At 37.7% G+C, this 16,975-nt stretch overlaps 1 protein-coding gene across 5 annotated transcripts in view; it reads left to right on the forward strand.

Annotated features, from left to right (window-relative positions):
* The window catches only part of PGR (progesterone receptor), a 104,795-nt gene that overhangs the window by 4,035 nt on the left and 83,785 nt on the right, over positions 1 to 16,975 (forward strand). The gene's annotated exons all lie outside the window — the stretch shown is intronic.

Consider the following 16,975-nt stretch of genomic DNA (forward strand, 5'->3'; position numbering starts at 1 on the left):
ATTATATATGTACATATATATGATGCAGTTACAAATTTTCTTCATAATTATGTCCTTTCCCTGTATGATGTTTATGTAATAATTATATTATGGTAATTATAGAAAAAAATGTTTCAAGTTCCCTTTTTGTTTAGTGCAGTTTAAAGCAAAAGAAAAATTTGGAATCCACAGTAATTTAATTTCTGCAGAAATGTTTTGCTTGAAGTAAGGCTTTCATATTTTTAAGATCATCTAAATTACATATTTGCCTAATGATTTTCGATTAATTGCATAATGTATTTCAGATTTGAACTTTTATAAAATATATGTTTTAATTTCATCTTTTCTATCTACACTAAACTCTAAGCACCCAAGCACATTTATATTTGAAGATAGAAATACACTTAGACATCATTTCACATTTTAATTCTAGCAATAAGTATATTTTATAACAAGTGAACATGAGTTTAGGGTTGTTTCTGGAGTTCTGAGATCACACCTAGACAAGGGACCAAAGATCTGAATGTCTGCTTTTTTGCTTCCTGTTTGTGAGTTTTCTGATTTCAAGAGTCCTCTACATATAAGTAGGAAAGGAGGGAGTGGGGAATTTTTACCTTAAGGAAGCATTCAAAGGAGTTGACATGTGTATTAAATACACATTTACGCTAAAAGAATATTAACCCAAAAGATATTTAACAAAAAAATTCACTATCCCTATAGATTGCTAACATATAATTCTTCATAATTATTATGCCCTTTTAATGAAAATGATTCTCAACTATCTATTAATGGTATATGCACCCCCACCTACTGAAATTAAAGCTTCAAAAAAAGTTAATTGCTCTTGTGCATTTCTAGAACGTGATTGTTCCCCACGAAGGATGGATGTATTTAACTGATGTTGAGCATATGTATTAAACTTCAGGGGGCTTTAATTGCACTTTAAATTAGTTGAGGTGCTGTGACAACAGGGTATGTGAGAAAATGGGACGACTGAGGGTAGTCTTAACTTCCCACTGACATCATTTAATCATAGTTACAGTTTGAAGCCCTTTGTGTGGAAGAGTTGACTCTCCAGGGGGTAATTGAAGTTACTGTTCCCATCTGACTTTGATTCTGGTTTCTTGAACATTCTCCTCTGCATTAATGTGAAATTCTTTATACTTACAGTTTTCTTGGTCTTATTCTTAAGTGAATGACCCTGTTGGAGTTCCCCAAAATCCAGTTTATTCTAGCCCAACTCTGTCTTTCTATAGATACACAAGCCCTAAAGACATACATCCAAGTTCTAAAGAGCATACAATTAGTTGGTAGCTGACTGAGTGACTGAACTGAACTGATTGTTAGTTAAACATAGGTTAGATTTTCTTTCATTGCAATGCTTATAAATCAGAGATGATATGCAAAAGTAGGCATATGACAAATGCTACTTAATTCTTGAAAGTTATTTCAAAAGTGCATGTAGGACAAAGAATACTCTAATTAAAATATAAATGTTTTCACATCATTATTATCAGAATAGAATCCTAAACATAAAAGATGTCTTCTCAAATTTGCAATGACAAAGCATTTTTGGACCACTACCTTTGGCATGGTTCTGTTTTAATTTTGAGTGATAGAAATGAAGTACCTTTACTCAACATTGTTTACTAAGAGGAGCACAAGATAAAAGTTGATAAATCATTTGGCTGTTAAATGACAAGTAAAATTATTGATCTCTGGACATTGAGAAGAGCTTGTAAAGTGTATATATTCAAGGAAAACTGATGAGATTAAGATTAGACTAAGACTTGAAGATCCATATTAGGAAATTATTAGAGTAAAAGGTTAAGAAGTTTGATTGCCAGTGTTTGCTTGTATCAGTCATTTAAGGCAAGAAAATAGAAGGTTCTTTGAGTTTTCAAGAGCGAGAAAGATGAGTAGAAGAATATTTGTAATTGAAGAGAAATACCTGGTATGAAATCTTAGAGTAAAATAGGGCTGTGTGATGAACAACTTCAGGGTAGAACTATGTGTGGATGCCAGTATGTCCAGAAATTGAAAGGCATAGTCATCAATATGAATATTAAATACCAAGGATAATGATGATAATGGCTTTCAGGAGGGCTTTCTGTGTGCCTGTGACTATTTAAATGTATTGGTCTTGACCCTTTTAAGCCATATAGTGTAGACATTGTCATCACTTTCAGTTTATAAATGAGGAAACTGCCTTTGTAAATTGCCTTAAATCACAAGAAACAGTGGAATAGGATTCAAGTCCAAGGTGTGTGACCCCAGAATCTAAGACCTCCACCATTACACTTTTCTTTCTCATAATAGGAAATTCAGTTTCAGCTTCACAAAGAAACAATAGAGGGTTGGAAGAAAAAATGGGAGCCAAGTGAGAGAACATCTAAGAAGAAGGTAGCAGGGAATCCTAAAGGAGAATGCAATAACAAGGGTGATTGAAAGTGTGTAATGTAAACGGATGGATGATACGAACAGCACATTTAGGGCTGCAGTGAAAAGAGACATTCAGGAGCCGAGAGCCAGTTTCCCCACCTCTCCTCCAGGTTAGAAGTGGGAGACAATAATGCGTATGGAGAAGTTACTCAGGAAAACTGGATTTCCCTTGGTATGAGACAGAAAAGAGAAGAGGCAGAGAAAAAAAGACACCCCTCAGGAAGTAGGAGTATGCGGAGGAGAGAAATGACCTCTTAAGCCGAAAAAACAAAAAAGAAAATATTAGCCAAAAAATAGTTGCTTGAACAGCCCATTGCATTCCTTCGCCAATAGTGGGAGTGAACCAGGAAGTGGTCAGAAATTGCCTTAATGCCTTTCAAGGAGAAGTCATAATGACCTGCCAGTCCTATAAATGCAGGCCTTGTGTTAAGAAGGAAAAGATAATTTCTCACTGGCTTACCTCACTATGCACTGGGACTCACTCAATCCTAGGAATACTAAACATTCCATATGTAATTGTTTGCTAAACGAACCAGTCAGAACAAATGATGCCAAGCTCTTATTCTTTGCGTATTTTACACTGTGACAGCATTTGTAGTGAATACATTTGATGGAATAGGGTTGGGAAATATTGTTAATATAGTTGAAACATAGTGTTTAGAAGACACTAGGTTAAGTAGGTGTTGATGGATTTTTTAATTATATTACGTTATGCCTCATTTTTCTATCTTAATTGAGATATAAGTGACAAATAAAACTGTAAGATATTTAAAGTATATACCCTGTAATGATTTGATATTATAGGTACATGGTGAAAGAAGTCCTCCCCATCAAGTTTTTTAACATACCTCACGTATTTGCCTTTTTTTTTGGCAAGGACATTTAAGTTCTACTCTCTTGGCAAATTTCAGTTATATAATGTTACACAATATAATCAATTGTAGTCACGGTGTCATACATTAGATCCTCAGACCTTATTCACCTTATACGTGAAGGTTTGTATCCTTTTACCAATCTCTCCCTGTCTCCCCCCACCCTCCAGCCCCTGGTAACCACTTCTCTGTTCTGTGTTTCTGTAAATTCAACTTATTTTTTAATTCCACATGTAAATGATACCGCTGGTATTTGTCTCTGTCTGGATTATTTCATTTAGCATAATATACTCTATGTTCAGCTAATTTTTGTTTTTGCATTAATTAACCGAGTACTTATTGAGCACCTGCTGTATGCTGGGAACTATACTAGGTGCTGGTTGAAAAGTAAACCCATGGCTGATTCATGTCAATGTATGGCAAAAACCACTACAATATTGTAAAGTAATTAGCCTCCAACTAAAATAAATAAATTTATTAAAAAAACAGAAAGAAAAGTAAAACAGGGCAGACCTAACTGGCTGCAGCACTAGTGAAGTTTTTAGCGTAGTGGAGGAAAGGGATATTCTATCAGTTAGCATGCATTTAACAAGTTATATTAATGAGTTATGCCTGGACAACTAGTCACTTGGCCCATCTGACAGATGCTGGGGATGACGGGGAAGTCTTTAGAATTAGAAAGACACCCTCATAATCAGGCTTCCCAGGTGGTCCTAGTGGTAAAGTATTCACCTGCCAATGCAGGAGACGTAAGAGACATGGGTTCCATCTCTTGGTTGGGGAGATCCCCTGGAGGAGGAAATGGCAACCCACTCCAGTATTCTTGCCAGGAGAATCCCATGGATAGAGGAGCCTTGCAGGCTGCAATCCATGGGGTCACAAAAAGTCAGACACAACTGAGCGTCTGAGCACGTCGTAAGCAGACCACAGAGGAAATGGAACAGAAATGAAGTATTTTTAAGAGTAGCATATTTCTTTCTGAAGTTGAGTGGAGTTGGCATCATAGTCTAAAAATGAAAACTGATGTGGTAGCATCGTTCTCCATGGTATGACTTCTAAAGCAGAAATGATGAACATTCAAATTTGTAAAAGATTGTTTTGAAGAACAGTTTTAGGTTTATAGCAAAATTGAGAGGAAGGTACCGAGATTTCCCATGTACCTCCTGTGATTGCACATGCATAGCTTCTCTGATTATCAAAATCCTCCACCAGAGTAGTATATTTGTTGCAGCTGATAAATCTGCATCAACACATCCTAATCGCTGAAAGTCCATAGTTTACATTAGGGTTCACTCTTGGTTTTGTACCATTGAGTGGATTTGGACAAATGTATGGTGGCATATATCCATGGTTAGAGTTTCATACAGAGTATTTTCACTGCCTCCCCAAATCCTCTGTGTTCTTCCTATTCATCCCTTCCTCATCCCCAACTCCTGTCAACCACAATATTTATATTGTCCCCATAGTTTTGCCTTTTCCAGAATGTCATATAGTTGGAATCATACAGTAGGAAGCCTTTTCAGATTAGCTTTTTCCCTTAGCAATATGCATTGAAGCTTCCTCCATGTGAAAAGTTCATTTCTTTTTAGTGCAGAATAACATTCCATTGTCTGAATATACCACAGTTTGTTTATCCATTCACCTACTGAAAGACACCTTGGTTGCTTCCAGGTTTTGGCAATTATGAATAAAGCTGCTCTAAAGATTTGTCTGCAAGTATTTGTGTGACCATCAGTTTTCAACTCCTCAGGGCAAATACCAGGCTTTCCTGGTGGTTCAGTGGTATAGAACTCGCCTACCAAAGCAGAAGTTGTGGGTTTGATCCCTGAGTCAGAAAGATCCCCTGGAGAAGGAAATGGCAGCCCGCTCCAGGCAGCTTGCCTGGGAAATCCCATGGTCAGGGGAGTCTGGCAGGCTGCAGTCCAAGGGGTCGCGAAAGAGCTGGACATGGCTTAGCAATTAAACAACAGCAGCACGGCAAATGCCAAGGAGTGCAGTGGCTTGGTTGTGTGGTAAGAGTAGGTTTGGTTCTAGAAGAAACCACCAAATTGTCTTCCAAAGTGGCTGTATCATTTTACATTCCCACTGGCAGTAATTGAGAGTTTGTCTTGTTCCATGTCCTTGCCAGCATTTGTGCTTCTAGCGCTTCAGATTGTCTCCATTATAACAGGTGTTGTTTTGACTTAAATTTCCCTGATGACATATTATGTGAAGTATATTTTCATATGCTTATTTAACGTCTATATATTTTCTTTGGTGATGTGTTTATTACAGTTTTTGGCCCATTTTTTAATTGGGTTTTCTTTCTGTTGAGTTTTAAAAGGATTTTTGTGATTATTTTTGTTTGTTTGAGTTTTGGATAACAGACCTTTATCCAACAGGTATTTTGCAAATATTTTTTCCCACTCTGTCTTTTTGTTCTTTTGGTAGTGTCTTTTACATAGTAGACAAATTCATTTTTAATGAAATATGGTTTCTCAATTCTTTCTTTCATGGATTATGACTTTGGTATTATATCTGAAAAATGTCATTAAACTCAAGGTTATGTGGAATTTCTCCTAGGTTATCTTTTAGTAGTTTTATAGTTTTGCATTTTATGTTTAGTTCTCTGATCCATTTTGAGTAGATTTTTGTAAAAGGTGTAATGTCTGTGTCAAGATTGATTTTTTTGCATATGGATGTCAAGGGATGTTCTAGTACTATTTGTGAAGAGACTGTCTTTTTTCTATTGTAGTACCATTTCTCTTTTATTTTTTGAATTGATTTATTTTAATTGGAGGCTAATTACTCTACAATACTGCAGTGGTTTTTGCCATACATTCACATGAATCAGCCATGGGTGTACATGTGTTCCCCATCCTGAACCCCCCTCCCCTACCCTCCCCATCCCATCCCTCTGGATCATCCCAGTGCTCCAGCCCTGAGCACCCTGCCTCATGCATTGAACCTGGACTAGCAATCTATTTCACATATGATAATATACATGTTTCAATGCTGTTCTCTCAAATCATTCCACCCTCGCCTTCTCCCACAGAGTCCAAAAGTCTGTTCTTTATCTCTGTGTCTCTTCTGTCTTGCATATAGGGTCATCATTACCATCTTTCTAAATTCCATATATATGTGATAATATACTGTATTGATGTTTTTTTTTTCTGACTTACTTCACTCTGTAAAATAGGCTCCAGTTTCATCCACCTCATTAAAACTGATTCAAATGCATTCTTTTTAATGGCTGAGTAATATTCCATTGTGTATATGTACCACAGTTTCCTTATCCATTCATCTGCTGATGGGCATCTAGGTTGCTTCCATGTCCTGGCTATTATAAACAGTGCTGCGATGAACATTGGGGTACACATGTCTCTTTCAATTCTGGTTTCCTCAGTGTGTATGCCCAGCAGTGGGATTGCTGGGCTGTATGGCAGTTCTGTTTCCAGTTTTTTAAGGAATCTCCACACTTTTCTCCATAGTGACTGTACTAGTGTAGGAGGGTTCCCTTTTCTCCACACCCTCTCCAGCATTTATTGTTTGCAGACTTTTTGCTAGCAGCCATTCTGACTGGTGTGAGATGGTACCTCATTGTGGTTTTGATTTGCATTTCTCTGATACTGAATGATGTTGAACATCTTTTCATGTGTTTGTTAGCCATCTGTATGTCTTCTTTGGAGAAATGTCTGTTTAGTTCTTTGGCCCATTTTTTGATCGGGTCATTTATTTTTCTGGTATTAAGCTGCATGAGCTGCTTGTATATTTTTGAGATTAATTCTTTGTCAGTTGCTTCATTTTCTATTATTTTCTCCATTCTGAAAGCTGTCTTTTCACCTTGCTTATAGTTTCCTTCATTGTGCAAAAGCTTTTAAGTTTAATTAGGTCCCATTTGTTTATTTTTGCTTTTATTTCCAATATTCTGGGAGGTGGGTCATAGAGGATCCTGCTGTGATTTATGTCGGAGAGTGTTTTGCCTGTGTTTTCCTCTAGGAATTTTATAGTTTCTGGTCTTATGTTTAGATCTTTAATCCATTTTGAGTTTATTTTTGTGTATGGTGTTAGAAAGTGTTCTAGTTTCATTCTTTTACAAGTGGTTGACCAGTTTTCCCAGCACCACTTGTTAAAGAGATTCTCTTTTCTCCATTGTATGTTCTTGCCTCCTTTGTCAAAAATAAGGTGTCCATAGGTGCGTGGATTTATTGCTGGGCTTTCTATTTTGTTTCATCGATCTATATTTCTGTCTCTTGCCAGTACCATACTGTCTTGATGACTGTGGCTTTGTAGTATAGTCTGAAGTCAGGCAGGTTGATTCCTCCAGTTCCATTCTTCTTTTTCAAGATTGCTTTGGCTATTTGAGATTTTTTTGTATTTCCATGCAGATTGTGAAATTATTTGTTATAGTTCTCTGAAAAATACCATTGGTAGCTTGATAGGGATTGCATTGAATCTATAGATTGCTTTGGGTAGTATACTCATTTTCACTATATTTATTCTTCTGATCCATGAACACAGTATATTTATCCATCTATGTGTGTCATCTTTGATTTTTCATCAGTATTTTATAGTTTTCTATATATAGGTCTTTTGTTTCTTTAAGTAGATATATTCCTAAGTATTTTATTCTTTTTGTTGCAATGGTGAATGGAATTGTTTCCTTAATTTCTCTCTCTGTTTTCTCATTGTTTGTGTATATGAATACAAGGTATTTCTGTGTATTAATTTTATATCCTGCAACTTTACTATATTCACTGATTAGCTCTAGTAATTTTCTGGTGGAGTCCTTAGGGTTTTCTATGTAGAGGATCATGTCAATCTGCAAACAGTGAGAGTTTTACTTCTTCCTTTCCAATCTGGATTCCTTTTATTTCTTTTTCTTCTCTGATTGCTGTGGATAAATCTTCCGAAAGTATGTTGAATAGTAGTGGTGAGAATGGGCACCCTTGCCTTGTTTCTGACATTAGGGGAAATTCTTTCAATTTTTCACCATTGAGGATAATGTTTTCTGTGGGTTTGTCATATATAGCTTTTCTTATGTTGAGGTATGTTCCTTCTATTCCAGCTTTCTGGAGGGTTTTTATCATAAATGGATGTTGAATTTTGTCAAAGGCTTTCTCTGCATCTATTGAGATAATCATATAATTTTTATCTTTCAGTTTTTTCATGTAGTGTATCACATTGATTGATTTGCGAGTATTGAAGAATCCTTGCATCTCTGGAATAAAGCCCACTTGATCATGATGTATAATCTGTTTAATATGTTGTTGGATTCTGTTTGCTAGAATTTTGTTGAGGACTTGCATCTGTGTTCATCACTGATACTGGCCAGTAGTTTTATATTTTTGTGGCATCTTTGTCTGGTTTGGGTATTAGGGTGATGATGGCCACATAGAATGAGTTTTTCAGTTTACTTTCCTCTGCAATTTTATGGAACAGTTTGAGGATAGGTGTTAGCTCTTCTCTAAATTTTTGGTAGAATGTACCTGTGAAGCCATCTGATCCTGGGCTTTTATTTGTTGGAAGATTTTTTATTACAGTTTCTATTTCTGTGTTTGTGATGGGTCTGTTAAGATTTTCTATTTCTTCCTGGTTCAGTTTTGGAAGGTTATACTTACCTAAGAATTCGTCCATTTCTTCCAAGTTGTCCAATTTATTGGCATACCAGTTGCAGATGACACCACCCTTATGGCAGAAAGTGAAGAAGAACTAAAGAGCCTCTTGATGAAAGTGAAAGAGGAGAGTGAAAAAGTTGGCTTGAAGCTCAACGTTCAGAAAACTAAAATCATGGCATCTGGTCCCATCATTTCATGGGAAATAGATGGGTAAACAGTGGAAACAGTGTCAGACTTTATTTTTTGGGGCTCCAAAATCACTGCTGATGGTGATTGCAGCCGTGAAATTAAAAGACGCTTACTCCTTGGAAGGAGGGTTATGGCCAACCTAGATAGTATACTTAAAAGCAGAGACATTACTTTGCCAACAAAAGTCCATCTAGTTAAGGCTGTGGTTTTTCCAGTGGTCATGTATGGATGTGAGAGTTGGACGGTGAAGAAAGCTGAGTGCCGCAGAATTGATGCTTTTGAACTGTGGTGTTGGAGAAGACTCTTGAGAGTCCCTTGGACAGCAAGGAGATCCAATCAATCCATCCTAAAGGAGATCAGTCCTGGGTGTTGCTTGGAAGGACTGATGTTGAAGCTGAAACTCCAATACTTTGGCCACCTCATGCGAAGAGTTGACTCATTGAAAAGACCCTAATGCTGGGTAGGATTGGGGGCAAGAGGAGAAGGGGACAACAGAGGATGAGATGGTTGGATGGCATCACCGACTCGATGGACATGAGTTTGGGTAAACTCCGGGAGTTGGTGATGGACAGAGAGGCCTGGCGTGCTGCAATTCATGGGGTTGCAAAGAGTCAGACACGACTGAGTGACTGAACTGAACTGAGTTGCTGATAGTAGTCTTTTATGATCCTTTGTATTTCTCTGTTATCTGTTGTGATTTCTCCATTTTCATTTCTAATTTTGTTGATTTGATTCTTCTCCCTTTTTTTCTTGATGAGTCTGGCTAATGGTTTGTCTATTTTAGTTATCTCCTCAAAGGACCAGCTTTTAGTTTTGTTGATTTTTGCTATAATCTCCTTTGTTTCTTTTTCATTTATTTCTTCCCTAATCTTTATGATTTCTTTCCTTCTACTTACCCTGAGCTTCTTCATTTCTTCCTTGCTTTAGTTGTAAATTTAGGTTATTTAGTTTATTTTTCTCTTGTTTCTTGAGATAAGCCTATATTGCTATGAACCTTCGCCTTAGCACCGCTTTTATTGAATCCCATAGGGTTTGGGTTGTTGTGTTTTCATTTTCATTTGTTTCTTTGTGTATTTTGATTTCTTTTTTGATTTCTTCTGTGATTTGTTTGTTATTTATAAGCATATTGTTTAGCCTCCATACGTTTGTATTTTTAATATTTTTTTTTCCTGTAGTTGACATCTAATCTTAGCGCATTGTGATCAGAAAAGATGCTTGGAATGATTTCAGTTGTTTTGAATTTACCAAGGCTAGATTTATGGCCCAGGATGTGCTCTATCCAGGAGAAGGTTCCATGTGTACTTGAGAAAAAGGTGAAACTCATTGTTTTGGGGTTAAATGTTCTATAGATATCAATTAGGTCTAATGGTCCATTGTATCATTTAAAGTTTGTGTTTCATTGCTAATTTTCTGTTTGGTTGATCTATCCATAGGTGTGAGTGGGGTATTAAAGTCTCCCACTATAATTATGTTACTGTTAATTTCCCCTTTCATACTTGTTAGCATTTGCCTTACATATTGTGGTGCTTCTATGTTGGGTGCATATATATTTATAATTGTTATATCTTCTTCTTAGATTGATCCTTTGATCATTATGTAGTGTCCTTCTTTGTCTCGTTTCACAGCCTTTATTTCAAAGTCTATTTTATCTGATATGAGTATTGCGGCTCCTGCTTTATTTTCATCTCCATTTGCATGAAATATCTTTTTTCAGCCTGTATGTGTCCATCGTTTTGAGGTGGGTCTCTTGTAGACGACATATCTTGTTTTTCTATCCATTCAGTCAGTCTTTGTCTTTTGGTTTGGGCATTCAACCCATTTACTTTTAAGGTAATTATTGATAAGTATGATCCCATTGCCGCTTACTTTATTGTTTTGGGTTCGAGTTTATAAACTGTTTCTATGTTTCCTGTCTAGAGAATATCCTTTAGCATTTGTTGAAGAGCTGGTTTGGTGGTGCTGAATTCTCTCAGCTTTTGCTTGTCTGTAAAGCTTTTGGTTTCTCCTTCACATTTGAATGAGATCCTTGCTGGGTACAGTAATCTGGGTTGTAGGTTTTTCTCTTTCATCACTCTAAGTATGTCCTGCCATTCCCTTCTGGCCTGAAGAGTTTCTGTTGAAAGATCAGCTGTGTGTTAGTGTTAACTGTGTGTTAACACACAAGGAATCCCCTTGTGTGTTAGTTGTTGCTTTTCTCTTGCTGTTTTTAATATTTTCTCTTTGTGTTTGATCTTTGTTAATTTGATGACTACGTGTGTTCGGGTGTTTTGCCTTGGGTTTATCCTGTTTGGGACTCTCTGGGTTTCTTGGACTTGGGTGGCCATTTCCTTCCCCATTTTAGGGAAGTTTTCAACTATTATCTCCTCAAGTATTTTCTCATACCCCTTCTATTTGTCTTCTTCTTCTGGGACTCCTATGATTCAAATGTTGGGGCATTTAATATTGTCCCAGAAGTCTCTGTGAGGTTTTCCTCATTTCTTTTAATTCTTTTTCTTTTTTCCTCTGTGCTTCATTTATTTCCACTATTGTATCTTCCACCTCACTTATTCCTATCTTCTGCCTCAGTTATTCTACTTTTGGCTCCTTCCAGAGTGCTTTTGATCTCAGTTATTGCATTATTCATTATCAATTGACTTTTTTATTTCTTCTAGGTCCTTGTTAAACATTTTTTGCATCTTCTCAATCCTTGTCTCTAGTCTATTTATCTGTAACTCCATTTTGTTCTCAAGATTTTGTATCATCTTTACTATTATTATTCTGAATTCTTTTTCAGATAGACTCCCTAGTTCCTCCTCTTTTGTTTGGTTTGGTTTGCATTTATCATGGTCCTCTACTTGCTGAATATGTCTCTGCCTTTTCATTTCTTTAGATTCTTGTGTTTGGGGTGGCCTTTCTGTAGGCTGGAAGTTTGTGATTCCTCTTTATTGTGGAGGTTGCTCCCTGTGGGTGGGGTTCAACTAGTGGTTTGTCAGGGTTTCCTGGTTAGGGAAGCTTGCACTGGTGTTCTGGTGGGTGGAGCTGGATCTCTTCTCTCTGAAGTGCAATGAAGTGTCCAGTAGTGAGTTTTGGGGTATCTGTAGGTTTGGTGTGACTTTGGGCAGCCTGTATTTTAATGCTCAGGGCTGTGTTCCTGCTTTGCTGGAGAATTAATGTGGTATGTCTTGCTCTGGAACTTGTCGGCTCTTGGGTGGAGGTTGGTTTCAGTGTAGGTATGGAGGCTTTTGGATGAGCTTGTCAATTAACATTCCCTGGAGTCAGGAATTTTCTAGTGTTCTCAACTTTTGGATTTAAGCCTCCTGCCTCTGGCTTTCAGCCTTATTCTTGCAGTAGCCGCAAGGCCTTTCCATCCATACAGCACAGATGATAAAACATCTAGGTTAATGGTGAAGAGATCCTCCACAGTGAGGGACACCCAGAGAGGTTCACAGAGTTACATAGAGAAGAGAAGAGGGAGGAGGGAGATAGAGGTGACCAGGAGGAGAAGAGGGGGAGTCAAAAGAGGAGAGACCAATCTAGCCAGTAATCAGTTCCCTAAGTGTTCTCCACAGCCCAGAACACCCAGAGAGATTCACAGAGTTAAGCAGAAAACAGAAGGTGGAGGGAGGAAATAGAGGTGAGCTGGGGGAAAAAAGGGAGAGTCAAAAGGGTAGAGTGCAATCAAGCCAGTAATCACACCCCTAAGTGAAAATGGATAATGAAGATTAGATTCTTAAAGGTACAAAATTGATAACAAATACCTAAAAGCAAAGATTAAAAATCTAGAGTAGAGGTTAGACTCTCAAAAATAGATATAAAAATACAAAACAAAATCAATCAAAAAAATTACAAAAAATATTTTTATGAAATTTGCTTTAAAAATAGATTTTCATCTTTTTTTGCAAGGTAATAGGTTATAAAAATGAAAAGTAAAGCAGTAATAAAGAACTTAAAAAATAAAAAATGATAATAGTAAAAATATATCTAGGAATTTCTCTGGAGCTGTTGTGGTTAGTGTGGGGTCAGTTCAGTTTCAGATAGTTCCTTGTTCCAGCTTGCACTTGTTCTCAAGGTCTATAGGCTGCCTCCAGTACTTAGTCAATGTTAACTACAGGGTTTTAAACTGACAGCACCTGTCACTTCCAAAGCGGTTCCCTCTTCTTGTTTATTTTGACTTCCTCTGTTTGCAAGTCTCTTCAGTGTCTAATTTCAGCCCTTACACAAGGGGGTGAAGGTGGTCACTTATTTAGGCTCACTTGTTTAATTGTGCTGTGGGGAGGGAGGAACACAGCAAACAAGTATTGCTGGCATGTGTGGGGAATGCTCGCAGTGTATGGACCACATTGGGTTTGCCCCAGCTCACAGCATGTGTGCTTTCCTGGTCTACACTGCTCAGGCCCAGAGTGCTCTGCAGGGGCACTGTCCAAAGCGGGCTCTGCATTTCGTGTACTTCCCAAGTCTAAGCCACTCAGGTTCAGGTTCTTGGGTACTCCATAAGGGCACAGACTTGGTTGGGCCTGTGTTTTGTGCCCTTCCCAGGTCTGAGCAGCTCAGGCGACCAGATGCTTGGCAAGCACACTATCCCAGGTGGGCAATGCATCTTAATCACCTCCCCAGTTCCAGGTGTGCCGTGTGTCTCCTCTGGGGAGCTGATCTCTGGCTGCAACCCTCCTGGCAGATGTCAACAGTCCAGTATCCCAGGAAGTCTTGGTTAGCAACTGGGAGCTTGCTCACAGTTTGGGGGAGGATGCGTCTCTGGGACTGAGATTGCCCCTTGCCTTCTGGCTCTGGCTGTCGGCTGCCTGCCTCTCTGCCTCCAGCGAGGGGAGGGGCCGGTCTGCAGCTGGCTAGCTCTCCTTTGGTGTCGCTCAATCCTTTGTTCTGTGAAGAGGCCAGGCTGTGCCTTGGTTAGAGATTTTCACTGGAAAGTTCTCTCTCCCTTTTTCTTTTCTCTCTCTCTGGCTATCCCACAGTTTGGGCTACTGTCTCACGTTAGCACCCTCAGATTGTCCTCAGGGCATTCAGGCCCAGTCCTTACCCTAAGCATGCAGCCTGCACCTCCCTGTCCAGCTGCCACTGGCTGGTGGTGGCCGCAAGCGTCTGGGCTACTTCTCCACTGGCAGTTGCAGTTAGGTGCGTATTCTGTGCCTTTTTTTTTTTCCTCCCAGTTATGTTGCCCTCTAAGATTCCAAAACTCTTCAAAGACCTGCCTGTGAGAGGGTTTCCTGGTGCTTGGAAACTTCTCCTCCTTCACGACTCCCTCCCCAGGATGGGTCTCCATCCCTAACTCTTTTATCTCTCTTTTTGTATTTTATATTTTGTCCTACCTCCTTTTGAAGAGAATAGGCTGCCTTTCTGGGTGCCTGGTGTGTTATCCTCTGCCAGCATTCAGAAGTTGTTCTGTGGAAGTTGCTCAGCATTAAAATGAACTTTTGATGAGTTTGTGGAGGAGAAAGTGATCTTCCCGTCCTATTCCTCTGCCATCTTAGGACCACCCCCTCCTAATTTCTATTTTATTAGAGATAAGTTGACTGTATTTGCTGCTGCTGCTGCTAAGTCGCTTCAGTCGTGTCTGACTCTATGCGACCCCATAGATGGCAGCCCACCAGGCTCCCCCATCCCTTGGATGCTCCAGGCAAGAGCACTGGAGTGGGTTGCCATTTCCTTCTCCAATGCATGAAGGTGAAAAGTGAAAGTGAAGTCACTCAGTCGTGTCTGACTCTTAGCGACCCCATGGACTGCAGCCTACCCATGGCTCCTCTGTCCATGGGATTTACCAGGCAAGAGTACTGGAGTGGGTTGCCATTGCCTTCTCCATGGCTGTATTTATGTGGTTCTGTTTTTAGGCTTTCTATTCTGTTCAATTGATATATTTGTCTGTTCTTTCACAATATCTTGATTATTGTTGCTTTGCTGTAAGTCTTGAAGTCAAGTAGTGTCAATCCTCCAACTTCAATATTGTGTTGCCTATCTTGAGTCATTTGCCTCTCCATATAAACTTTAGAATAATTGTGTTAATATCCATAAAATAGCCTTCTGGGATTTTGATTGGGCTTATACCTGTGGATTGTTTTGGGAAGAACTGACATCTTTACAGTAATGAATCTTCCTATCTATTGAACGTGGACTATCTCCCCATTTATTTAGTTCTTTTATTTCATTTATTGGAGTTCTACGGTTTTCCTCATATAAATTTTATACATAGCTTGTTATATTTATACCTAAGTACTTCATATTTGGGGATGCTAATTAAATGGTATTGTATTTTTAATCTAAAGTTCTACTTGTTCATTTCTGGTACATAGGAAAGTAACTGACTTTTGTATATTAGTCTTGTATCTTGTGACCTTGCTATAATTGTTTATTAGTTCCAGGAGTTGTTCTGCCAGTCCTTTTTGGATTTTCTACATAGAAGAACATAGCATCTGCAAACAATGAGTGTTATCTCTTCCTGCTCAATGAGTGTATATCTTATTTTCTTTTTTATTTTTTTTTTGTCCTATTGGATTTGTAGGACTTCTACTACAGTGCTGAAAATAAATGGTGAGATTAGATATCTTTGATTTTTCCTGACCTGATGGAAAATCTAGTTTCTCACCGTTAAGTATGACCTTAGCTGTAGGTTTTTTGTAGATTTTTTTTTATCAAGTTGAGAAAGTGCCTCTCTATTCCTTTGTTCACTAAGAGATTTTTTTCACGAATGAGTGTTGAATTTTGTTGAATACTTTTCCTGCATCTGTTGATGTGATCAAGTGATTTTTCTTTTTTAGCTTATTAATGTAATGGAACACATTAATTTTCAAATGTTGAACCAGTATTGCATATGTGAATTAAATCCTATTTGGTCATGCTGTACAGTTATTTTTATACTCTTTTTGGATTTGATTTGCTAAGATTTATGAGATTTTCTGCATCTATATTCATGAGAGATATTAGTATATAGTTTCCTTTTCCTGTGATGTCTTTGTCTAGTTTTGTATTAAAATAATGCTGACCTCATGGAATGATTAGGAGGCATTCTTTCTGTTTTCATCCCTAAAAGAGAATGTAGAGAATTGGTATAATTTCTTCCTTAAATATTTGGTAAAATTCATCATTGAACCCTTCTGGGCATGGTGCTTTCTGTTTTGGAAAGTTACTAATTATTGATTCAGATCCCTTAATAAAGTTCTGATCAGATTGTCTCTTTCTTCGTATGTGAGATTTGGCAGATTATGGCTCTCAAAGCATTGATCCCTTTTCATTGGAGTTATCAAGTTTGTAAGCATAGAGTTGCTCAAAGTGTTCTTTATTATTCATCTCATGTCCACGGGATCTATAGTGAAGTCTCCTCTTTCATTTCAGATATTAGTAATTTGTATCCCTTCTCTTCTTTTTTGTTAGCTATACTGGTTAGAGGCTTATTAATTTTATTGATCTTTTCAAAGAACCAATTTTTGGTTTTGTTTGTTCTCTTTATTTATTTCTTCTTTTCAATTTCATTGATTTCTGATCTAATTTATTATTTTTCTTCTACTTATTTAGCATAATTTACTCTTTTTTCTAGTTTCATAAAGTGAAAGTTTAGAAGATTGACTTTAGACCTTTTTTCTTTTCTGATATAATATTTAATGCTATTTTATTTTCTAATATATTTAATGCTAAAAAATTCCCTCTAAGCACTGCTTTTGATGCCTTTAATATTTGTGTTTTCATTTAGTTCAAAATATGTTTAAATTTCTCTTGACATTTCTTCTTTAAATCATGTTTTATTTAAAAGTGTGTTGTTAAATTTCCCTTCAAGGAGATCCAATCAGTCCATCCTAAAGGAGATCAGTCCTGAGTGTTCATTGGAAGGACTGATGTTGAAGCTGAAACTCCAATACTTTGGCCACCTCATGCGAAGAGTTGATTCACTGGAAAAGACACTAATGCTGGGAA

The sequence above is a fragment of the Giraffa tippelskirchi genome, chromosome 11 (genome assembly GCF_054371585.1).
Source record: "Giraffa tippelskirchi isolate mGirTip1 chromosome 11, T2T-mGirTip1v1.2.pri, whole genome shotgun sequence".
Lineage (NCBI taxonomy): Eukaryota > Metazoa > Chordata > Mammalia > Artiodactyla > Giraffidae > Giraffa > Giraffa tippelskirchi.